Genomic DNA, 26,679 nt, shown 5'->3' with positions numbered 1-26,679 from the left:
TTTTTAGTATATATATTGATTCTGTATGTTATGCTTTTAAAAATTATGACATTGTTTTTCTCGATTCATAAATTCACAGTACCAGGTGCATATTTAAGTATATGTATAAGGAAAAACATATAGACATAAAACTTTGGAACTCTAAATATCATAAATGCCAACTCCTCCATTTTGTGATGAAATCAAGGCAATTGGTATCTGCTTCATACTCCAGGACTCTGTATTCTGTCTCAAAATACCTGTTTCCAAGCAACAGTCCCCCTTCCTTGTTTGATTACATGTAAGTGCATTCAACAGATATGAGTTAAGCACTTACTGTATTCCCTTGTTCCAGAACAAGGGAATACATAAATGAAAGAACTCTAGACTTTAAAGAGCTTAAATTTTGAAAAGAACGGATTTTGACACATATATAAACAAGCGTGGCAGATTATCCTAAGTGTTTTATTAAAAGTGTGCAGCCACTGACTATCAAGTTTCCAATGAGATCTGAATGAGGGAGGGAGCAGGGAGGGAGTGTTCATCTCAAGCTGAATGCTGTAAAGTGAATAGATATTTGCTAAACAATGCATAACAACACTGTGAATAAGCAGAAGAGTTGGAGCTCAAGTTTTGAGTAGACCAGAAGAGAATTGGAGAATGAAGAAGGTATATGGAGAGAGAGAGAGAGGTGAGATCAAAGATAGCTTTTTTTTTTTAAGTAATAATGAATCAATATGCTTTAACTTTGTTTCTTATCTTAAAAATCTTAATACTATTCCCCACTTGAGTTGCAGCCAACTCAGAAGTATATGACATAGGGAAAAGCATTCTGCATTAGTCCCTTGGAAAGCGTCATCTTTACGTAGTCATTTCCACCTCTAAGTCTAGCTGTACCAACATATGCGTGAGCATTTCTCATTTAAATTATTACAAACTTGCATAGTAGATTTGAAGAATCAGATTTGTCCATCATCTGCTTGGGTGTTATTGCCTTACTTGCCGGCCCTGTATTCTTTCTTGATACGTGGAAACTGTTCTAGCTGCAGACTCGTCATGATGAGACCCAGGCCATCGTCAACCTACTACCCAGGTTGACAATAGCCTTGGGTTTTATGAACTCTCCTGTTCTTTAGCCATTCTATACTTCTGCTTTCAGAAGTAAACTATTCTTCTACAGATCTCTGTGTGAACTCTGTATACTTCTGCTTTTGGAAGTAAATTATTCTTAAAGATTCTTAAAGTTGTAAGGACTTTTAAACTTTTTATTTTGTCAAGATTTTCTTAAAATATTTCAGTTACAAATCAGTTCTGTTACCTTTATTCATAACACTGTTTTAAAGCAGAAGAAATTGTCATAATGAAAGTTATGTTGCTAGTTTGTTTCCAAAAGGCAAAAACGAACAAAAAACAAAAAACAAAAACAAATAAACAACAACAAAAAAAACAAAGATAAACCTCTAAAATAATGAATCATCACTGAAGTGTTTAAATAAAAATAGCTTAATCTAAAATTTTGCTTCCATTCTTTATTATGTACAAGCTAGGAAAAATAAAGTGACAGTGTTCTTGTCTTGTAGGGCATGCTGTTACAGATAGCTGAAGAGGCTCACGTCAGTAGAACAGTTTAAAGTGACCTGGAATACAGACAACTCTTCCAATTTTAGTATTAGTGAGTTCCCATGAAGTTTTCCCAAGATACCAGCAATTGTTCCATGAGGAAGACTTTGTAATATTTTCTTTTTTTTTCCCTCTTAAAAGTTTCCTTCTTTTTTTATTTTTTATTTTTATTTTTTATTGGAGTTCAATTTGCCAACATATAGCATAACACCCAGTGCTCATCCCATCAAGTGCCCCCCTCCGTGCCCGACACCCAGTCACCCCCATCCCCCGCCCACCTCCCCTTCCACCACCCCTTGTTCATTTCCCAGAGTTAGGGGACTCTCATGTTCTGTCACCCTCTCTGATATTTTCTCTCATTTTCTCTCCTTTCCCCTTTATTTCCTTTCACTATTTTTTATATTCCCCAAATGAATGAGACCATAGAATGTCCTTTTCCGATTGACTTATTTCACTCAGCATAATACCCTCCAGGTCCACTCACGTCGAAGCAAATGGTGGGTATTTGTCGTTTCTAATGGCTAAAGAATATTCCATTGTATACATAAACCACATCTTCTTTATCCATTCATCTTTCAATGGACACCAATGCTCCTTCCACTGTTTGGCTATTGTGGACATTGCCCCTAGAAACCTCGGGGTGCAGGTGTCCCGGCGTTTCACTGCATCTGTATCTTTGGGGTAAATCCCCAGCAGGGCAATTGCTGGGTCGTAGGGCAGGTCTATGTTTAACTCTTTGAGGAACCTCCACACAGTTTTCCAGAGTGGCTGCACCAGTTCACATTCCCACCAACAGCGCAGGAGGGTTCCCCTTTCTCCACATCCTCTCCAACACTTGTGGTTTCCTGCCTTGTTAATGTTCCCCATTCTCACTGGTGTGAGGTGGTATCTCATTGTGGTTTTGATTTGTATTTCCCTGATGGCAAGTGATGCGGAGCATTTTCTCATGTGCATGTTGGCCACGTCTGTGTCTTCCTCTGTGAGATTTCTCTTCATGTCTTTTGCCCATTTCATGATTGGATTGTTGGTTTCTTTGCTGTTGAGTTTCATAAGTTCTTTATAGACCTTGGATACTTGCCCTTTATCTGATACGTCATTTGCAAATATCTTCTCCCATTCTGTAGGTTGTCTTTTAGTTTTGTTGACTGTTTTCTTTGCTCTGCAGAAGCTTTTTATCTTGATGAAGTCCCAATAATTCATTTTTGCTTTTGTTTCTCTTGCCTTCATGGATGTGTCTTGCAAGAAAGTTACTGTGGCCAAGTTCAAAAAGGGTGTTGCTTGTGTTCTCCCCTAGGATTTGATGGAATCTTGTCTCACATTTAGATCTTTCATCCATTTTGAATTTATCTTTGTGTCTGGTGCAAGAGAGTGGTCTAGTTTCATTCTTCTGCATGTGGATGTCCTATTTTCCCAGCACCATTTATTGAAGAGACTGTCCTTTTTCCAGTGGACAGTCTTTTCTGCTTTGTTGAATATTAGTTGACCATAATGTTGAGAGTCCACTTCTGGATTCTCTATTCTGTTCCATTGATCTATGTGTCTGTTTTTGTGCCAGCACCACACTGTCTTGATGACTACAGCTTTGTAGTACAACCTGAAATCCGGCATTTGTGATGCCCCCAGCTGTGTTTTTCTTTTCTATTATTCCCCTGGCTATTCGGGGTCTTTTTTGAGTCCACACAAATCTTAAGATCATTTGTTCCAACTCTCTGAAGAAAATTCATGGTATTTTGATAGGGATTGCATTAAATGTGTAAATTGCCCTGCATAGCATTGACATTTTCACAATATTAATTCATCCAATCCATGAGCATGGAATATTTTTCCATCTCTTTGTGTCTTCCTCAGTTTCTTTCAGAAGTGTTCTGTAGTTTTTAGGGTATAGATCATTTACCTCTTTGGTTAGGTTTATTCCTAGATATCTCATGCTTTTGGGTGCAATTATAAATGGGATTGACTCCTTCCTTAATGTCTCTTTCTTCAGTCTCATTGTTAGCATATAGAAAGACTTCTGGGCATTGACTTTGTATCCTGCCACACTGCCTAATTGCTGTATGAGTTCTAGGAATCTTGGGGTGGAGTCTTTTGGGTTTTCTATGTACACTATCATGTCATCTGTAAAGAGGAAGAGTTTGATTTCTTCTTTGCCAATTTGAATGCCTTTCATTTCTTTTTGTTGCCTGATTTCTGAGGCTAGGACTTCTAGGACTATGTTGAATAGCAGTGGTGAGAGTGGACATCCCTGTCTTATTCCTGATCTTAGGGGAAAAGCTCCCAGTGTTTCCTCATTGAGAATGATATTTGCTGTGTGCTTTTCATAGATGGCTTAAGATGCTGAGGAATGGTCCCTCTATCCCTATACTCTGAAGAGTTTTGATCAGGAATGGATGCTGTATTTTGTCAAATGCTTTCTCTGCATCTCTTGAGAGGATCATATGGTTCTTGTTTTTTTTTTTTTTTTTTCTTGATGATATGATCAATCACGTTGATTGCTTTATGAGTGTTGAACCAGCCTTGTATCCCAGGGATAAATCCCACTTGGTCATGGTGAATAATCTTAATGTACTGTTGGATCCTATTGGCTAGTATCTGGTTGAGAATTTTTGCATCCATGTTCATCAGAGATATTGGTCTATAATTCTCCTTTTTGGTGGGGTCTTTGTCTGGTTTTGGAATTAAGGTGATGCTGGCATCACAGAACAAGTTTGGAAGTATTCCATCTCTTTCTATCCTTGCAGGTTTATGAGCATTGCTTCAATATCCTCCCTGGTTATTGGCCGGTTCAGGTTTTCTATTTCTTCCTGTTCCAGTTTTGGTAGTTTGTGGTTTTCCAGAAATATGTCCATTTCTTCTAGAGTGCCTAATTTATTGGCATATAGCTGCTCATAATGTTTTTAAAATCGTTTGTATTTCCCTGGTATTGGTGGTGATCTCTCCTTTCTCATTCATGATTTTACTAATGTGAGTCTTTTCTCTCTTCTTTTTAATAAGGCTGGCTAGTGGTTTATCTCTCTTATTAATTCTTTCCAAGAACCACCTCCTGGTTTTGTTAATCTGTTCCACGGTTCTTCTGGTCTCTATTTCATTGAGTTCTGCTCAAATCTTTATTAACTCTCTTCTTCTGATGGGTGTAGGATCTATTTGCTGTTTTTTCTCCAGCTCCTTTAGGTGCAAGGTTAGCTTTTGCATTTGACTTCTTTCCAGTTTTTGGATGGATGCTTGTATTGCGATGTATTGCCCCCTCAGGACTGCTTTTGCTGTATCCCAAAGATTTTGAACAGTTGTATCTTCATTCTCATGAGTTTCCATGAATCTTTTTATTCTTCTGTAATTTCCTGGTTGACCCTTTCATCTTTTAGCAGGCTGGTCCTTAACCACCACGTGTTTGAAATCCTTCCAAACTTCTTCTTGTGATTTAGTTTCAATTTCAAAGCATTATGGTCTGAAAATATGCAGGGGATGATCCCAATCTTTTGGTATCAGTTAAGACCTGATTTGTGATCCAGTATGTGGTCTATTCTGGAGAAAGTTCCATGTGCACTAGAGAAGAATGTGTATTCAGTTGCGTTTGGATGTAAAGTTCTGTAAATATCTGTGAAATCCATCTGGGCCAGTGTATCATTTAAAGCTCTTGTTTCTTTAGATATGTTGTGCTTAAAAGATCTGTCATTTGCCGAAAGTGCCGTGTTGAAGTCTCTCAGTATAAGTGTATTATTATCTAAGTATGTCTTAACTTTAGTTATTAATTGATTATATACTTGGCAACTCCCATATTCGGGGCATAAATATGATGATTGTTTAGTCCTCTTGTTGGGTAGATCCTTTAAGCATGATATAGTGTCCCTCTTCATCTCTTAATACAGTCTTTAGGATAAACTTTAATTTATTTGATATAAAGATGGCTACCCCTGCTTTCTTTTGAGGACCATTTGAATGGTAAATGGTTCTCCAACCTTTTATTTTCAGGCTGTGGGTGTCCTTATGTCTAAAATGAGTCTCCTGTAGACAGCAAATAGATGGGTCTTGCTTTTTTATCCAGTCTGAAACCCTGCGTCTTTTGATGGGGTCATTAAGCCCATTTTCACATTCAGAGTTACCTTTAAAAGATATGAATTTAGTGTCATCATGATACCTATTCAGTCCTTGTTTTTGTAGGTTGTTCCCTTAGACTTCTTCCTCTTCCTCTTCCTCTTCCTCTTCCTCTTCCTCTTCCTCTTCCTCTTCCAGAGTTGCCCTTAATATTTCTTGCAGATCCGGCTTGGTGGTCATATATTCTTTCAGTTCCTGCCTATCTTGGAAGCTCTTCATCTCTCCTTCTATTCTGAATGAGAGCCTTGCTGGATAAAGTATTCTTGGTTGCATGTTCTTCTCATTTAGGACCCTGAATATATCCTGCCAGCCCTTTCTGGCCTGCCAGGTCTCCGTGAGAGGTCTGCTGTTCATCTGATATTTCTCCCCATAAAAGTTAGAGATTTTTTGTCTCTTGTTGCTTTATGGATCTTCTCCTTATCTCTGGAATTTGCAAGTTTCACTATTAAGTGTTGAGGTGTTGAGCAGTTTTTATTGATTTTAGGGGGGGATTTCTCTATTTCCTGGATCTGAATGCCTGTTTCCCTTCCTGGGTTAGGAAAGTTCTCAGCTATGATTTGTTCAAATACATATTCTGGACCTCTGTCCCTTTCGGCACCTTCGGGAACCCCAATTAAACATAAATTTTTCCTTCTGAGGCTATCATTTATTTCCCTTAACCTATCCTCATGATCTTTTGTTTTTCTCTTTTTTCCTCAGTTTCCCTCCTTGCCATCAACTTGTCTTCTATGTCACTCACTTGTTCTTCTACCTTGTTAACCCTCGTCGGTAGGACCTCCAGTTTGGATTGCATCTCATTTAATTGATTTTTAATTTCTGCCTGATTAGATCTAAATTCTGCAGACATGAAGTCTCTTGAATCCTTTATGCTTTTTTCTAGAGTCACCAGTAGCTTTATAATTGTGCTTCTGAATTGGCTTTCTGACATTGAATTGTAATGCAAATTTTGTAACTCTGTGGGAGAGAGGTCTGTTTCTGATTCTTTCTTTTGAGGTGAGTTTTTCCTTCTAGTCATTTTGCTTAGTGCAGAGTGGCCAAAAACAAGTTGTACTTGCTAGAAGCGCAAACTCTTCTCACTGTGGCATTCCAGCTGTTCTCTCTTTAAATCTCTGGTTGAATTCGTAGGTTTTCAGGATGATTTGAAAGTTATCTAGGTAATTTGGTGGGGACAGGTGATTTGGGGAGCCTACTCTTCTGCCATCTTGCCCCCTCCCCCTGTAATATTTTCATAGGCTTAACTGTCTACATGATTATTTTGATGACATACATTGAGAGAAATGTTCTTCCCCTACCCAGGTTTAGATTTTGTTTTCTAATAATTGCTACTTAATATATTTGTTGGTTGTTTTTCTTTGACAGATATGATAGGCAGGTGTGGCTTTTCAACTTTATATGATTCTTAGAGATTACATCTATTCCTCCAATAAGTAGGAGTGGGCTCATATAGTACATAAATGTTGCATAGAGGTAAGATATTGGAAAGGTAGAAATTAAAGATGTCATGAAATATTATGTCTGGGTAAATGAGAGTAGGAAATTTTCACCGGCAGAGTTTCTGTGTACATGTTCCATCAATTACTGAGCGAAAGAGAGGTAGTGATATCTCCAACTGTAATTATGGACAGGTACATTTCTCCTTTCAGTTCTAGCAAATTTTGCTGCATTTATTTTGAACCTCCAATTAGTCCATACAATCAAGAGTCTTAAAGTTTCTTGATGAGCTGACCCGTTTCTGAGTGCATAATAACCCTTTTTCATCCCGGTAAATTCCTTGTTCTGAAGTCTATTTTGTCTGAATTAAATAACAGTTTTGGTTCTTTTAAAAAAAAATTTGTTTAAATGTTACATATTTTCTGTGTGGGTTTAACCAATTCATGTCTTTATTTTTAAAGTGACTTTCTTATAGACAGCCTACAGTTGGATATTGTTCTTTCATTTCACAAAACAATCTCTGTATTTTAATTGGTAATAATATTGTTTAATATTATTGATAAGGATGGATTAAAATACCATTTTGGTAGCTGTTTCCTATTTTTTCTATCTGTTCTATGTTTCTTTTTCCTGTTCTACCATTTTTGGTTAAGAAGATTTTTAAAAATTCCATTTTATCTATACTACTTATGTTTAGCTTGAAAATATTTTAAATATTGTTTTAGGGCTTATGGTGTACATTCTTAAGTAATAAGAACCTATCTTCACATAATATTATATACCATTTCATATGTGGAGCTAAGGACCTTACATTCCCAATAGCTTTTTCCATCCATTATACATTTTTGTCATATATTTTATTTTTATATGTGTTACAAACACACACTACATTGCTACCCTTTTGCTTTAAATAGTTGTTTTTTAGAACAGTTAATATTAATGGAATATGTTATATTTTTGTTCCCTCTATTTCCACATTTTTGTGTGGATCCTTTCTTCTGTCCAGTGTTATAATATACCTACCTGAAAGTCTCCTTTAACATTTCTTTCAGGGCAAATCTATTGGCAGTTAATTCACTCAGTTTTCGTCTGTCTGAAAGTCTTTATTTCTCCTTCGGCTTTGAAGGATATTTCCCTCAGTTGCCAATAAACACTCTGGTACAGGAGTGAGCAAAGGCACAAGAGCAAATGTCAGTTTTCCATTATTACATAAAAGTTCTGGTTAGCAAACAATAATCATGTTGTATTGAGCATCATTAATCCAAGGATTAGTAAATATTGTCTCAGCAAATTAAAATGGTTGAGTTAATGAGAATTAGGCAGCTACTTTTAATGACTTGAACTTAGGTGTAAGTAAGCCCATGTAAACATAAAACTGCATCTCTTATGTTAACGATCTTGGAGCAGAAGGAGCAGGGAAGGATAGGAGAAATTTTGAATGAAAATTGATTCTTGGACTTGGGAGACCACTGTGGTATCATAGCCTGCACGTTTCGTAATGTATTTATTGAGCTACGACTGAATTCCTTGGCTTCAGCCTCTGCCCAAACAGCCAGAAATGTGAACCTACTAGTGATTAAGATCATGGTCCAAAAAAGAGTCAATGTCCACTTCCAGTCACAGTCATTAAGAAATTAAAGACTCATCCTTGTTTTAAGAAGGGGAATTTAGAGTGGACAATAGGCACATTTATTTATTCTACTAATTCATCTAAAAATCAGCATTTTTTTTTCTTTTCAGAGGAAAGTGTTGATTCGTCATTTTCCACATGTGAAGTTTAAGGAAAATTGGAAAAGATCTGTTACCTTGTCTTAAATCACTACAGCCAATTCAGGGAACAAATAGAAGAAAATAAACTTTTAAAGAATTCTCAGGTTCATTTACAAAGAAACAACTTTTTATTCCTCCATGAGCAATGTGACTTAGGTCATATTGTAAGTTCTTCTTCGTGTTTTTAGCAGATTTCCTGTATCTATGATTATTAGTTGACTCATAAGTAATTTCCTCCAAGATTTTAAAAAGTCAGGTAACTGCTCTTTTGCTGCTGGAAGAATAGCAGCTTACAGTGATACAGAAAATGCAATTCAATAGCTAAGTTTGAAACATGAGATGAGAAACGTGAGCAGAACATGAGTGTGTGTAGGTGATTAATGCCTTGGGCTTAATCAAGAGACCTGAAGTCTCTCGGTACACAAATTACCATAGGAGACCACCTGTGCCACACTTCCTCACATTCTCATGTTGCTAGGATCTCTCTCTCTCTCTCTCTCTCTCTTTCCAGGTCCTTGTTCTCCAGTGTTGTGCTCTCCTAGTGACTGACAGTCTGTTTCTTCCCTCACACGTTGTGTTCCTCTCTCTGCCTTTGGCTCTTGCCGTCCTGCTGGTGATGCAGACAACCCTCTGGGTGCTTGAATCTTCCTGCTTAGCTCTAAGAAATACAAACAAAGCCAGATGTTGTAACTGTGAACTTTCTATTTAGACACAGTTTGTCAGTTTTTGTGAAAGCACTTTCTGTCAAAAGTCTGTCATAGGATTTCATAAGAAAGAAGAAAATGTTTAAAAATGCAAAATGTGGGCTTGAATAATTGAAGGCAGACTCAAAGGAATGACCTCAAATGACCATAGTAATGAGACGACTATAATAATAACATAATGTATTTGCTTCTCTTGTTGTCACTTTAGGAAATTGCAGCTTACAGCGATTAAGTTAAGTGCCCTCATGTATGCATTCATAAAAGAGTAGAATCAAGATTTGATTCCTTCTGGAACATCAAGCCTATGTCCTTTCCTCTACAGTCAGTGCTACAACATGGTGGCAGATTTTCTAGACTGTTAAAGGTCTGGCATTTCTTGGCCATCCAGAAAACATATTCAGGAAAAAACAAAAAAACAAAAAAACAAAAAAACTTTAAATGTGAAAAATCGTAAGTATAACTTGAATTTAGTATATGAAATATATATCACCAGTTTAAATATTATGGAAAATAACTTTCAAAAATAAGTCCAGAAGTGGGTAGGGGATGGGTGATATAGATAAAGGGGAGAAACAAGAAATCCAATTGTGAAAGACCAATGGACTCTAAAAAGCAAAACAAATGAATAAACAAAGAGCAGAATCAGACCAATAAATAGAGAACTGATAGTTGCCAGAGGGGAAGGGAGTAGAGGGAATGGTCAAAATGGGTGAGAGAAGTGGAAGATACAGATTTCCAGTTATGGAATAGATTAGCCACTGGAATAAAAGGTATAGGGTGAGGAATAGAGTCAGTGATGTTATAACAGTGTATGGTGATGGATGGTAGCAGCACTTGTGGTGAGCGTGGCATAATCCAGAGACGTTAAATCACTATCTTACACCTGAAAGTTATGTAAATTTTGTGTTGACTAGGCAAATTTTAAATATTTTCAAAATACGAGAAAGCTAAAATTATTAAATTTTAAATGTGTCAGTCTTTTATTTCGGAAATATAGAGTGGGTTTTGTCCAAACTTAGAAAATAGCACTTTCTCATCCATGAAATAAACCAATGAATTCTAAGGCAAAAATGAAATCACATGATTATATCCATAGAAGCTGAAAATGTTTGAAAAAAAAATCAGTATTTATTCTTCATTTTTAAAAATCCATCAGCTATGTGTAGATGTTTACTTGTCTATCTCAGATAATTTTTAATGAAGAAAAATCTGTCATTCCCTTTAAAGTTAAGAAAAATGCCCTCTGTCTAAACTACTGACTATTCAACTGGAAATATTAACATTTAATTAACCACAAGTAAAATGAAGTATTAAAAATCAGAAAAAATAGAAAAATGTTGCCAATGATATAATCACTTATGTGGAAAACTCTAGAGAGTGAGAGATTTGTCTTAAAAACAGTACAAAGAATAAGGCATACGTATTGTGGCATATAAAATTTATGTATAGGTAGCATTTGATTTCATCTTTACTACCAATCCAATAGAAAAATCACATATGTAAGAAAATTTAAAACCTAAAATTGGATGTAAAGGGAAAAGCATATCAAGATTTTGTATGAGATTACTCAACATCACTAAAATATTCATTGTCCCTGGTTTAATTCATAAATTTACGTGACATCTGTAAAACTACTTGAAGTAATTCAATCAGTATCTTCAATAAGTGATGCTTGGAACAAAATACCCACCTAGAAAGAAAAATAAGCTTTGTACGGTACCTCACATCAAACACACAATTCCATTCATATTTTCTCAATACCTGTGCAATTGTTTTCATACATTTGCTTTTATGCATATTGTAGAACACATGTTATAATAGTTGTTTACATAGTCCTATTTTTAAAAATATAAATAAAAAACATAAAATTTAACCATCAATTTAAATAAAATTTAACTGTATATAGCCATAGCCACAGAGGTAACATTTCCAGTGAATTTTATTCTTTCTTGAAGATTCCTATTTCCGTCTGGTATCATTTTTCTTCTGTCTAAAGGATTTATTTTAGACTTTTTGTAGTGCAGATCTGTTAGAAGTAAATTCCGTCAGCTTTTGTATGTTTGAAACAAATCCTGCTTTCGTTTTTGAAATACATTTTTTTTCTGAATGTAGAATTATATGGTGATAATTTTTTTCCTTCAGAACTTTAGAGATTTTAGTATGCTGTCATCTCACTTGCATTGTTTCCACTGATATATCTGCTATTATTCTTACATTTTGTTCTATATAAGTAACATGCCTTTGTTCTGCCTGCTTTCAAGACCTTATCACTTTATTTTGAGAAATTTGGTTACAGTGTGTCTTGGTGTCTTTTTTTTTTTTCATATTTCTTGAGTTTAGAATCCATTAAGATTTTTAGATCTGTGTGGTTGTAGTTTGCATCAATTTTGAAAATGTTTTGATCACTGTTTCACTGTTTCTTCAAATATTTTTGTTGCCTTTCCTTTCTTTCAATGCTTCTTTAAAATTCCCTAAAATCAATGAACTGGGGCAACAGTAGAACTAACTTCGTTTGTTTCCTATCTGTTAGGGATTAGTGTCATTCATTGCCTGCTGTCTACTGTCCTGAAAACCACTTTCATCTATTTTTGTCTGGTGTTGTTGCTATTGTTGCCAGGAGGGTAAATTTGTCTTTTATTACACGTTAGCTGGAAGTAGAATCTCAAAGTTCTAAGACATTCTCAAGAAAATGCAACTCATTTATTATGAGCTATGTAGAAAATTAACTATTGGATATTTTGTATGCTTCCCTTTGTAATAAGAACTATATTAATTGCTATTAACTAGTTTTCCTAGTTAGGTTAAAATACATTTTCAAAATATATTATATATAATTGATGTTATATGAAAAGAAAATTGAAATGTGAATTTCATTTTACACTAATACTTTAAAATGCAGGAGATGTAAAAATTCTGAGATTTGTTCTTGTTTAAGTAAAAATTTCATATGCACTTTAAATGAATGCTAGTTACAACTTCAAATAGTACTGATAAATTTTGGAAATACAGCTGACTCATCGAAATGGACATTTCACCAGCAAAATACATATATGCTTTTCAAAATTAACCCAACACATATGGAACACCAAATTAATCACTATATTTGTGTGATACGCACTATTATAATTCTCAGCTCTTGCTCATTCAAGTTGATTCTGTAGTCCTCTCCATTTTTCCAATATTTAAACTGTCCCTGATGTGCTGGTGAAAATACACCTGGAGAAGGACAAACATTATATGTTCTCATTCATTTGGGGAATATAAATAATAGTGAAAGGGAATATAAGGGAAGGGAGAAGAAATGTGTGGGAAATATCAGAAAGGGAGACAGAACGTAAAGACTGCTAACTCTGGGAAACGAACTAGGGGTGGTGGAAGGGGAGGAGGGCGGGGGGTGGGAGTGAATGGGTGACGGGCACTGGGGGTTATTCTGTATGTTAGTAAATTGAACACCAATAAAAAATTAAAAAAAAAAAAAAAAAAAAAGAAACTCCAGCAGACTTTCGCGCTGAGCACAGAACCCAAAATGGGGTTTGGTCCCACAACTATGAGATCACAGCCTGAGCTGAAACTGAAAGTCAGACCATCTGCATCACCCAGGCACCCTAGGTCAAAATACTTTTTAAACAAAATTATCAAGATATACTTCACATACAATAACAGTCACTCATTTCAAGCTCTCTGGTTTGGTCTGGTTCTGATGGCCTTTGTTGGTATTGAGAAGTCTATATAGGTGGGCTTCCACTCAGCCCTCATTCTCACTAAGGAGAGGGTGGCTCAGTTTTCCTTTGGCACCACTAATGGCTAATGTCTCCAAGCTCCCGCCTCTGGATTTGAAATCTTATTATTTGGCAGCACTAGGGAAACATACAGGTAAATGGTTTTTAATATATTCAGAATTGTACATCTCCACAATCAGAAACCCCTCCCCATGAGCTGTCATTCTCTACTTTCTCCAAACCCCATCCTTCACCTGGGGCTCTAGGTAACCAGTAATCTACTTCCCATCTCTATAAGTGTGCCCATTCTAGATGTTTTATATAAATAAAATCATATAATATGTGGAAAAAAAAATACACCTGGAGGTTCTTTCTATTCCTGTGCCTACTTGCAGATACACCTTTCATGACCGCTGCTCAGATTCCATGATGAAGTACTTTCTTCCCTCAATTCCTTCAGCAGAAGCCTACTGAAATAGTTGGGAGAAATAATCCTTTGCTATTACCATGTGCTTGCTCATTTTCAGTTTAAGCCAACAAGACCTACTGGCTGTATTTCTGTACAGAGAAATAACACAGATTTCTTTAAGAAGTTACAAACAAATAAAAAACATAACCAATTTGGTCTTACAAAAGTTCTGATATTGTTTGACCACAAAGTCTATTTGAAAATTGATTTGCTAATTATAGAAGAGGATTTTTGTTAGTCTTGATAATTATAAGATTAACAACTACGGTAAAGATAACACTGGGGCTCACATGATGTCGGTTACATTACCTAACGTTTTTGCATGTAATTAATAATTTGAGTTTTCTGAAGATGAGATTAATTATCTCCATTTTACTGTTATAAAAACTGGGATATAGATTTATGGTCATGAACCTTGTCATAGATCACACCGAGACAGGTGAAGCTGGGACTAAAAACCAGAAACATGACATAGTCCTGGAACTCTCTTTCTACTGTTACCTTACCTCTTATGCATACCTAATTTATAGAAATCAGTATTTTTTTTTCCTTGACAACTCAGTCATAAATAAAATTACTCTTATCTGCTATATATTTCTAATTACTATATTTTCATAACTTCAAAATTTTTATCTTTTACTCTAGAAATCTCTCCTAAAATGCCTCAAGCATCTCCACCTGGTCTTCAACATCATTATGAATGAGCTTTATTATTTTCACCACCACCTTCCAGTATGATTGTTTGAATATTTATATGAAGGTTGAAACTTTCAATGAGTATCTATAGTTGCTACTTCTATTTCCTTTTTTCCATTTTTTACTTCTACTTTTATTTGAAAGAATCACAAACTTACAGCAGAGATGCAGGTATAATAAAAAAAAATAAAACTTTTTTCCCCAAAGACCATTTGATAGTAAGTAGTTGATATGATACACTCTTGCCTCTGTATAGTTTAATGTATTCTTCCTAGACACCAGGACTTTTTATGCATAACTGCAGGACAACCATGAAAATCAAGAAGTCTATATGGTCTATTATTACCATCATCTTCAGATCCCATTCAAGTCCTTCCAGTAGTTTCAAAGTGCCCTTATAGCAAAAGGACATAATTCTGAACGGCAAGTTCTCCTGAGTGTTCATGTCTCTGGTTTTCTCCAGTCTGGTTCAGTTGTACAATCTTTCTTTAACTTATATAACCTAGACACTTGTGAATGCGTAGACCAGTTTTATAGAATGTTTTACAACATGTGCTTGTGTGTTGTTTCTCATGGTTGGTTTCAAGTTGCATTCCTTCAAGTTAGTTTCTTCCACTGTGAAAGTAATACTCTGCTTTCTTCTCCAAATTTTTATTTACATTATAGTTAGTTAACATAGAGTGTAATATTGTTTGCAGGTGCAGAATTTAGTGATTCATCACATATAACACCCAGTGCTCATCACAAGTGCCTACCTTCATCCCCAGCACCCATTTAGCACATCCCCTGCCCACCTCCTTCTGTCATTCCTTCATTCCTTAGTTTGTTCTCTATTGTTAAGTCTCTTATGATTTGCTTCTCTTTTTTCTTTTTTTTCTCTACCCATATGTTCATCTGTTTTGTTTCTTAAATTCCACATATGAAATCATATGGTATTTATGATTTTCTGACTGACTTATTTCACTTCATATAATACACTCTAGCTCCATCCATGTCATTGAAAATAGTAAGATTTCATTTTTTCATGAATAATATTCTTGCATTAATTTTAGCCATTTTGATACATGTGAGGTGCATCTCATTGTGGTTTTGACTTGTATTTCCCTGATAATGAGTAACATTGAGCATCTTTTTATGTATCTGTTAGCCATCTGGATGTCTTCTTTTGAGAAATGTCTATTCATGTCTTCTATTTCTCAATGGATTGTTTTTTGACTGTTGAGTTTGAAAAGTTCTTTATAGATTTTGGATACTGATCCTTTCTCAGATATGCCATTTGCAAATATTTTCTCCCATTCCATAGGTTGTCTTTTGGTTTTGTTGTTTCCTTTGCTGTGCAGAAGCTTTTTATCTTGATGAAGTCCCAATAGTTCATTTTTGCTTTTGTTTCCCTTGCCTCCCACCACGTGTGTAGTAAGAAATTGTGTTGACTGAGGTCAAAGAAGTTGCTGCTTCAGTTCTTTCTAAAATTTTGATGAATCTCTGTCTCACATTTAGGTCTCTCATCCATTTTGAATTTATTTTTGTATTTGGTGTAAGAGAGTGGTCCAGTTTCATTCTTGTGCATGCAGATGCCCAGTTTTCCCAACAGCATTTGTTGAAGAGACTGTTTTTTTTTTTTTCCATTGGAGTTGAAGATTAGTTGACCATAGTTGTGAGTCCATTTCTTGGTTTTCTGTTCTTTTCCATTCATCTGTGTGTCTGTTCTTTTGCTAATACCATACTGTCTTGATGATTATAGCTTTGAAATTAGTATAGCTTAAAGTCATGGTAACTCCAGGGTTGCTTTTCTTTTTCAAGGTTGCTTTGGCTATTTAGAGTCTTTTGTGGATCCATACAAATTTTAGGATTGTTCTAGCTCTGTGAAAAGTGCTGGTGGCTTTTTTTTTTTTTAATTGGGATTGCATTAAATTTGTAGATTGCTTTGGGGAATATAGACATTTTAACAGTGTTTGTTATTCCAACCCATGTGCATAGAATGTTTTTCCATTTCTCTGTGTCCTCTTCAAGTTCTTTCATAAGTATTCTACAGTTTTCAGAGCATAGATCTTTCACCTCTTTGGTTACATTTAGTCCTAAGTATCTTATAGTTTTTGGTGCAATTGCAAATGCGATTGATTCCTTGGTTTCTTTTTCTGTTGATTCATTGTTGGTGGATAGAAATGTAATAGTTCTTCAGATTGATTTTATATCCTATGACTTTCCTGAATTTGTATATAAGTTCTAGCAGTTTTTTTGGTAGAGTATTTTGGGGTTTCTACACAGAGTATCATGTTGTCTGCAAGTAGTAGAAGTTTGACTTCTTCCTTGCCAATTCAAATGTTTTTTATTTATTTTTGTTGTCTGATTGCTGAGGCTAGGACTTCCACTATTATGTTAGTAACATATATATATATAATATATATAATATATATATATAATATAATATAATATATAATAGTAATGATGAGAGTGGACATCCATGTCATTTTCTTGACAATGGAGGAAAAGCTCTCAGTTTTTCCTCATGAAGGATGATATTAGCTGTGGGTCTTTCATATATAGTCTTTATGATGTTGAGTATGTTCCTTCTGTCACTACTTTGTTGAAGGTTTTTATCAAGAATGGATACTGAATTTTCTCAAATGCTTTTTCTGCATCTATTGAGAGGATCATATGGTTCTCATTCTTTCTTTTATTAATGTGGTGTGTCATGTTGATTGATGTAAAAATATTGGACCACCCCTATAGCCCAGGAATAAATCCCATTTGATTGTGGTGAATAATTCTTTTAATATATTGTTGGAATCAATTTGCTAGTATCTTAATGAGAATTTTTGCATCCTTATTTGACAGCGATGTTGGTCTGTATTTCTCCTTTATAGTGGGGTCTTTGGTTTGGGGATCAAAGTAATGCTGGTCCTGTAGAACGAGTTTACTCATTCAAAGTCACTCAAATCCTACAGGAACTTTTCCTTCCTTTTCTATTTTTTGGAACAATTTGAAAAATTGGTATTAACTTCTTTTTATTTTTCTTTTTAAAGATTTTATTTATTTTTTGGGATCCCTGGGTGGCGCAGCGGTTTGGCGCCTGTCTTTGGCCTGGGGCGCGATCCTGGAGACCGGGGATCGAATCCCACGTCGGGCTCCCGGTGCATGGAGCCTGCTTCTCCCTCTGCCTGTGTCTCTGCCTCTCTCTCTCTCTGTGTGTGACTATCATAAATAAATAAATAAATAAGATTTTATTTATTTATTCATTAGGTCTAAAATGATTGTCTTGTAGGCAGCATATAGATAGGTCTTGTTTTTTTTTTTTTTAAACAATCCATATTAATACCCTGTCTTTTGATTGGAGCATCTTATCTATTTACATAAAGAGTAATTATTGAATAAGATACGAATTTGGTGCAATTAGGTTACCTGTAAAGTTGGTGTTTCTGGTAATGTTCTCTGGTTCAGATAAGCATGCAAACTAATAAAACTAAAACAGGAATAAAGAGAAAATTTCAATGGACCCATAACCAGCAAAGAAATTGAATCAGTCATCAAAAATCTCCCAAAAAACAAAAGTCCTGGGCCAGACGGCTTCCCAGTGGAATTCGACCAGACATTTAAAGAAGAGTTAGGGGGCACCTGGGTGGCTCAGTGGTCGCGTCTCTGCCTTTGGTTCAGATTGTGATCTTGGGGTACTGGGATCGAGTCCCACATTGGGCTCCCCACAAGGAGCCAGCTTCTCCCTCTGCCTGTGTCTCTGCCTCTCTCTCTCTGTGTGTCTCTCATGAATAAATAAATAAAATAAATAAATAAAAAATAATGAAAATAAAATTCAATAAACCTTCTGCCCCTTTTCCTTCTCTTCCTCTTCTGGGACTCCAATTATATGAATGTTATTATACTTTAAAGAGTCACTGAGCTAAGTCCACATTCTTTTTTTTTTTTTTCCCTAAGTCCACATTCTTGATCCAATATTTTTCTTTCACTATTCAGTTTTATTATTTTCCAGGATTTTTATCTTCTGTAGTGTTGATTTCTTTTCTTCATTCATCCTCATTCTCATTGCATCCAATTGGTTTTGCATCTAAGTTATAGCTTTTTTTATTATGGCCTGACTAGCTTTTAGCTCCTTTATCTCTACAATAAGGAATTCTCTAGTGTCTTCTATGCTTTTCTCAAGCCTAGATAGTATCCTTATGATTGTGGTTTTATTTTTTTTTATTTTTTTATTTTTTTTATGATTGTGGTTTTAAATTCCCATTCAAACATCTTACTTATATCAGTTTTGGTGAAATTCTTGGCCATTACTTTTTCCTGTTCTTTTCTTTGGGGTGAATTCTTCCATCTTGTCATTTTGTCTAAGTCACTGTTTTGTTTTGTTTTATTTTGTTTTGTTTTTGCTTGTTTGTTTTTGTTTTTGCGATTGTTAGGAAAGCCTGATGTATCCCTGCTCCTAAGAGTAATGGCCATATTAAGAAGAGGTCCTATGTTGTCTTGGGACTGGTGCTTCAGGAGGTAGTTCAGAAAGTACACTTGGCTGTTGTGGTTTGGCTACTCTTTCCCTCAGGTCAATCCTCTGCTGAGTTTCTTCTTACCTGCAGTGGGGGGTGTTTGGATTTTGTTCACTGTGTGACAAGTTTTAACTAGGTGTGTTTCATAGGAAGAGGAGCTTGGTGTAAGCAGCTCTGGCCTCCACTGGGAAGCACTGTGTTGCTCACTGAAACCAGTCATTGCTGATGGGCAGGTGGGGAAGAAAGGGCATCACCTTGCTGTGTTGTTCCAGAGTGGAAAGTTCCTTCATACCACAGTCCAGGATGCCCTCAGAGAAGAGCAAAAAGTCACCCCTCTTGCGTCTCTGGCTTCCATCAGATCCCTGCCTTTGTCAGTGTCTGAGCTGTCTCCCTGCCAGGCAGTTCTGTACTCTTGTATTTTATCTTGGGCACACTGCTGAGTTTCAAAACTTCATATTTTAGGAACATGCAGGTTTTTGCTGCACTGTGGCTGGAGTCAATTTGTTGCAGAAGTCGGACCCTGCAATTATTCAATTTATGGTAAAGTGCAGCAAGAGGCTGGCACCAAGGTTTCCTACCCTCAGCTGATGCCTATTACTAGGCTAGTGAATATGGCAGCACCTGAGCACTACAAGTTCTTTTGTTCCTAAAGAGGCCTTGCCACCACTCCCAGATGCACTCCAAGAAGGGGAACTCATTCTCCCTTTGTGACCTAGGTGATCTTCAGATCATGCTGCCCACAGGAGCACTGCTAAGCCCACCAGGCATAACTGTTATGATGGTATGGATTTCTCTTTTCTTTTTAAAGATTTTATTTGTTTTGAGAAAGAGAGAGACAGAGACAGAGCACAAGCAGGTGGAGGGGCAGAGGTAGAGGGAGAAGGAAAGGGGGACAGATAAATTCTTAGCTGAGTGGGGAGCCAAACTTGGGGCTCGATTCCAAGACCCTGAGATCATGACATGAACCGAAGGCAGACACTTAACCTAACCAACTGAGCCATCTCGGCACCCTAATTATGCAGATTTATAAAATTTCAGACTTTGAACTCCATTGCTTAAAAAACAAATTATGGTAGTCAGCCATCACCTTTTCCCAATGGTTTTGGGGAAGAGTCTTTCTTGTGCAATCCTGTGTGTGCTGCTTTCACTCTTTCTCTCTTTTGCGCTCTCCTCTGTCCATGATCAGGGCTCCGTCCCCTCTGTAGCATCTGTACTTCTTCTCTCCCCCAAATCAAGATGCAGTTTGTTCTCAGTCCTCAGATTGATTTCTGGGTGTTGAGAATGATTTATCTAACTGTGTTCAATGGCCGAGGCAAGTGTACCACCCTCCCCCCCCACTTCTCGACCATCTTAACTCCTATTGTTTTTCCTTAAAGTTTTAGTTTAAATTCCAGTTAGTTAACATATAGCGTAATACTAGTTTTATTAGAATTTTATGATTCATCACTTACTCATCACATGTACTCTCCTTAATCCACAGCACCCATGTAATCCATCCTCCTGCCCACTTCATTCTGTTTTTATCATTGCACCCTATGAAGATGTACATCAATTTGACCTGTCCCCTTATCAGTTACAGTAATCCTTTGTCAGAGTTCTCAATTGTCAGACTTCTTGTCAGTCAATAAGTATTTTGTGGGGAACTACCTTGACATTGTGGAAATATCTTGTCCCTTACAAATGTTCAAGATATCCAATTCAATATATTCAAATTGGCCTATGGCTTCCTATTTTTAAAAAAATGATCATAGTTTGTTACTATCATTTTTAATTTCAAATTGCCCAAGGTCAGCCAATGAGAATGCATTGAATTTGGCTTCTGTGTCCTTTTAACATATTTGCTTTCTTCTCTGAAAACTGCTTCTCCAGAATAAGATGTTCCAGGCTCATCTTATCCTTTAACTGCTCCAGCCCTTGGGTTTGCTATTTCCTCAAGGTGTCTGCTTACCTTTTTTAGTAGAAAATAATGTTAGGAAACAAAAATCCATGTGCTAGGTCTCTTCATTGTTGTAAGGGTGTTTCTGTTCAAGTTCCTTCAGCAGATAGAACTGGAATGTGTGTGTGTGTGTGTGTGTGTGTAGTGTATGTGTACCTTTTATGGCTATTTCTCTACATGTCTATTTTTTAAGATTTTATTTATTTATTCGTGAGAGGAGGGACACAAGCAGAGGGAGAATTCCACGGAGACCTGCATGTGGGACTCGATCCCAGGACCCTGGGATCATGACCTGAGCCAAAGGCAGATGCTCAACCACTGAGCAACCTAGGTGCTCTTCTATCTATATATCTATTGCTGTATATTGAAAGCTGTGAGTTCATACTAATACCTCCAATTTCAATCTAATAGTAGGGTTTATTCTAATGTTATCTGTTACTTATTTTTCTAATAGTGAGAAACTTCTAACATTTAACATTCTCATTAATGTTAAGATATTTCTTTAGCAGTCCCCTTCTATGTGTCCTATTTCTGATAACCACCATTGTCTCCTCCCCTGCATACATACCCTCCTCATGCCATTTGGCTTTACCACCCTCCCTAAGCTATTTCTATTGTCAATATGTGAATGTTTTCCTCATTCCACCTTTAGGCTGACACTCAGTGCTGGATGCCTCAATGCTTTGATGCCCTCAAAACTCTACATACGCTCTAATACCCTGGACCCTTTTCCTCTATAACACCTTTTCCACCCTGTTCTCAGCCATTGTAACTATTTTCCCACCAATGTAGAAACTTATCTCATCAAGCCCCTCCTAATGGTTTGAGGTTTGAATTATTCAGGAAGAGAAAGAGAAACCTCTTTTTTTTTTTTTTTAATAAATCCAAATCAGTAATGTTTCACTCACAGGATTCCACCAAGCATGTATTGCCAGAGGGACAAATGAGTCTCTTGCTAAATCCAACTCTCAAAAGTCCAGTCCTTTTCTAGTTTGACCCATTAGCAATGTTGGACCCAGTTAAACACTTTGTCCTCCTTCATATACATTCCATAGTTGACTTCCAGGATACCACACTCTTGTGTTTCTCTTCCTGTTATTCCATTTCAGACTTATTTTCTGGATCTTCCTCTGTTCTCTGAACTCTTCATCTTAAGGTGTCCTATATTCAGACCTTGATACTATTCACATATTCGTGTACTTTTTTGGTAATATCATTCTTCCCATCTCCGCTGCCAACACCCTGCAAAGAGATCATCATCTCCCCTGAATTTCTGCAAAGACCTCCTAACTGGCCTCCCTGCTTTTAGAATTGCTTTTAAGTGGTTGGTTCTTAATACATGAGAGCAATTCTTTTAAATCAAAAGCTAAACATTCTCTACTCAAAACCTGTGATAGCTCCCTATTTCGTTTAGAATAAATTCCTAAATGTCTACCAAGGCTTTCAAGATCCCACAAGATCTGGCTTCATTGTTCCTAGTAAGACCAGATTACTTAATACTCTATTCATTTTGCACCAGCTATGCGAACCTCCTTGCTATCCCTAAAAACACACCAGGCAGGTTGATGACCTTGTGTCCTTTGTACTATGCACTTGTTATTTCTTTCTAGAATTCTGTTTCACCAGACATTTTTATAGCTAACCACCTCACTTCCTATCAGTGGTCAAATGTCACCTTGTCAACAAAACTGTTATAATCAACTTTCTTAAAATTTTAATCTGTGCATGGACGTTGTAACCTTTAGTGTTTTCCATTTACCTTCTCTTGCTTTGCTTTCATAAAAACATGTTCAATGGCATTCATCTCATTCTAGCATACTATATAGTTGTTTTTTATGTTAGTTTTTTGAAAATGAAATATCCATATTGAAAATCCATTTTTTATAATGAGACACATAACTTGCTACATCATTTTACCACTGCCTAGACTCCAGGGCAATTTCTTACTACTTTCATCTCTAATCTTATTTCCTAACAATATTGCATAATATCTAATTTTCCCAACTTAACAATATCACATTGTGTTTCCATCTTATTTATCTTTACAATTTTGCTAAGGCCCAGACTTTTGCATGGAGCCCTCTCTTACATTTCTTCTCTCAGATACATTACTCAGCACAAATTAATCTACATAAATTAATCAATTGGCACAAATTAATTAAGCTGCACAAATTCCAAAGTTTGGTTGCTCATCCATTCTTGCCCATGAAATGCTGTTTTCTAGTTAGCTGTTCAAATATCTATTGCTTATATTAAAAAGTACATTAATTATTCATATAGTTGTCTTTCTTTTTTCCCTCTAATTCATGCTAGACTTTTTAGTAGGAATCAGCACCAGGAGGGAATTTAGCTTAATATTCAGCTTCAATTCTTATTTTCACTTGCTAAACTTATCGGAGACAATTATGATCTTGTGAAATTTTGAAGCAATTTTATTAAAAATAAAAAAATATTGTGCTTCTATCAGTACATATGTGTGTTATGGACATGGATATAAATAAGTTTCTAAGTGAATATACTTAAGGGTTTGTATTTTTTGCTGTGCCAGGTAGTAGTGGACATTTTCATTTGACTGATAACTAAGTTTTTCCTTTTTTATTTAAAAAAAAGGAATCAAAGGCTAAAAAATTTCCCCTTAAATAATAAATTAATTAATGATAATTGCATGATGTGTAATAAAAAATTAGATTTTCTTTAAGATTCCTCAATCAAAGATAAAATTCACTCATTCATTATCACATTATTATTTAGCATCTTCTATCCACCAGACACAGTTCCAGAGTCTGGTAATATATTAGAGAATAAATAACTCTGGTATTCTTGTTCCTTATGGCATATACTAGAATATTGAGGATAAAAGTAATTGTATCTTTATGAACTAAAAAAATGTAATGCAGATGCACTGCAAAAGTATCAGAGCAAATTATATGAAAAAGGTTTGAACAAATGCTCTACTCATGACTTTGATCCTCTGTCAATACAGGTTGGTTTTAGTTTTCTTCCTATAAAGTGATGCATGTAATTGGGCATAAAGACAGATGTACCATTATACTCTTGTATTCATCCTTACAATTTTCTTGGCATGCTTAGTTTAACTGGAAGTAAAGGAAATAATTTTTCATTTATTTTCTGTTATCCTTACCCTGGGAGGGCCACCCAGTTTATGAAATAAAATTGTGCTCTTTTTCAACTTCTGTTTCCATGGACATTTCACGTTGCTATCACGAATCATTCCAGAGTAAGATACGGTTTCCATTACCTCACAGGTTTGCTTATAATTTATGAAGCAGGCAGGATTGTATTTGATTTCCCTAAGCTTCACTGAACCTGAAGGTTTGAGAACAACATTTGTTTTGACTGGAAAGCTGAATAAACACAATTTTACAGTTTTAACAGGAAACATTTATCAAATCCATCAAGTTAAAATAGTGGAATAATTCAACAGAATATTTATGTGTTTTCTTGTTTCTTTAAATGTTAAATGTGTCAATAATATTTCACAGTATGGATTAGGCTACGGACACTAGACTACATAGAATAAAATGTGATTATGCATCGATTCTAAGATATTCACATTTGTTTTAATCTGTGCTACTTATTAAGTATGTTTATGTTCTGAATCTCTATTGAATGTACTTGGCTAATTTGATTTTGCTATGTGTTCTTGAGTATTATAGTTTATGGTTTGATCAAATAGACCAAAGATCTAATTTAAGATATTAGAATTTAGAGAAAATTCTATAAGCACGTGATTGTTCTTAAGTTACAATTTTAGTGTTTTCAAGGAATGTATTGTGACTTTAAAACTGTTTTAAGCCTTCTTTATATACAGCTCTCAAAACACATGCCATTCAAATAAAGTACGCTCTGATAATTTGATGAAAAAATATTTCAAATAAATTTCAGCCGACTTTTTATAATGGAGAGTAAGTCATAATCCTTACTCTGGATTATAAATTCCTTTGATATGAATGAAATTTAATGACTTTTTTCTGATAAGACAGAAACACATGGTAATACATGAAACAATTTTAGAGTATTTGTTCTATGTTTTTCTTCTTTAATTTTTGTATTTGGTCCAAAGTGAGATGATTTTTGGATACAGGATAAAATGAATTAGTTTGTTTTAGGTGAAATGATTAAGATATTCAGAAACTGATAAAAGTTATCTCAGATAGAATTATGATTGTATTTAACATCCATAAAGGCAAATTTTTGGAGAAGCAATGAGGTATTAGTTTGGGACATGTATAGATCCAGTGACATTGGAAAGAAAAACAAGGATTATGTAAATTTAAGCCAAGTTGAAGAAATGGGTTAGGGGATAAACATGAAATTAGCTGGGTTTGAGGCAGATACCAAAATATTGGTCAGGACATGGTCAGGGTAATGGAAACATATCAATACATGACATTAATTATAGATTCACATTTTTTTTCATTAATCACATAATACCTCCTAAAGTACTCTTCTAGGCACTTTGAGATGAAATGTGCAAATAAGACTGGCTATCAAGAAAATGATATTTTATTGACTGGGGAGTTTTCATACCCTTGAAGATGATAATAACCATGGTACATGTCAAAATTTGACCATATCAAGCATCAGGGGAAAAAAAGACATAATAAATTAATACTCATATAATAGCTTGTATTATGAAAATAAAATAGAATAAACAAATAAAATATCTTTTTTCAGATTATGTTTATTAAATTCATAAATTTTCTTTCTATTTGCTTGAGGAGAAAAGCTTAGTTCATATTTTTATTCCTCCTTTATCTCTTGGGAAGTCCAGATTAACAGCTTCTATTGATTCTCTCTCTTTAATATCATTATATTCTTATCAATTTCTCCAATTAAATGGAACCACATAGTATTCCTGCCTCCAATATTGTCCATTCTAGTTGATTGTAAAATTTGAAGCCAGGCTCTTTCAAACACACATATCTGACCTGAAAAGACAAGTCACAAACTTAGAGAAAATTTTAGCTAAAGACAAATATGAAAAAGGATTTGCATCTGGAATATATAAGGTTCTCTAAAAGTTCTCTAACAAGAAAACAAACTGGCCAATACAATATGCAAACGGTGTGAAGATACTTCAGCAAAACCATATATGGATGACATACAATAGCATGTACATTAATAATGTTAATAATATTGACACTATACATGAAAGGAAGATAATAACAAACTATAGATGTTTAATATCATTAGTCATTAGGAAAATACAGATTAAAATCACAATAAAGTACCTCTACATACCTATTAGAATATCTAAAATAAAAAAACACTCAAATAGCATGGATGCAGGACTACTGGAAATCTTGTTGTTGCTGATGCAGACGCAGAATGGCATAGCCCCTTTGGAAAATATTTTGGCAGTTAGTAAGCATATAATTGACATGTGATCCAGCAGTCGCAATCTCAGATGTTCAATCAAGAGACATGATAACTTCTGTTCACAAATATGTTTATAGTTAATCTATTACATCACAAAGACTGGAAACAAGCTACTGCCTTTCAACGGTGGTGTATCAATACAATTGAGTGCTACTCGGCAGAGGCAGAAAAAGAAGCAGACTAGTGATACACAACAGCATAGATGAATTTCAAATGTATCAGGCTGAGTGAAAGCAGCTTGATTAAATAGGTGTGTGAGTCAATTGGTAAGATATTTTGGAAAAGGCAAAATAAGAGCTATAAAAATGGGTCACTGAGAACTAAAATTTGGGGATGGAGGAGAGTACGAGGAACTTCTTGGGAGATGGAATTCTGTATT

The 26,679-nt window shown here is 35.5% G+C and overlaps 1 long non-coding RNA gene across 6 annotated transcripts in view; it reads left to right on the top strand.

Moving 5' to 3' along the window:
* Positions 1–232: 232 nt before the first annotated feature.
* LOC144285042 (uncharacterized) overlaps positions 233–26,679 on the top strand; it is a 180,200-nt gene continuing 153,753 nt past the window's right edge. For 5 of the 6 annotated variants that reach the window (XR_013353438.1, XR_013353437.1, XR_013353436.1 and 2 more), the window contains exon 1: positions 234–670. This is a non-coding gene — a long non-coding RNA (uncharacterized LOC144285042). Of the gene's footprint in view, positions 671–26,679 lie in introns of all 6 variants that reach the window. The other variant, XR_013353440.1, reaches the window with a different exon arrangement.

The sequence above is a fragment of the Canis aureus genome, chromosome 15 (genome assembly GCF_053574225.1).
Source record: "Canis aureus isolate CA01 chromosome 15, VMU_Caureus_v.1.0, whole genome shotgun sequence".
Lineage (NCBI taxonomy): Eukaryota > Metazoa > Chordata > Mammalia > Carnivora > Canidae > Canis > Canis aureus.
The sequence above is the reverse complement of the archived record's forward strand: the minus strand, read 5'-3'. Positions and strand labels throughout refer to the sequence as shown.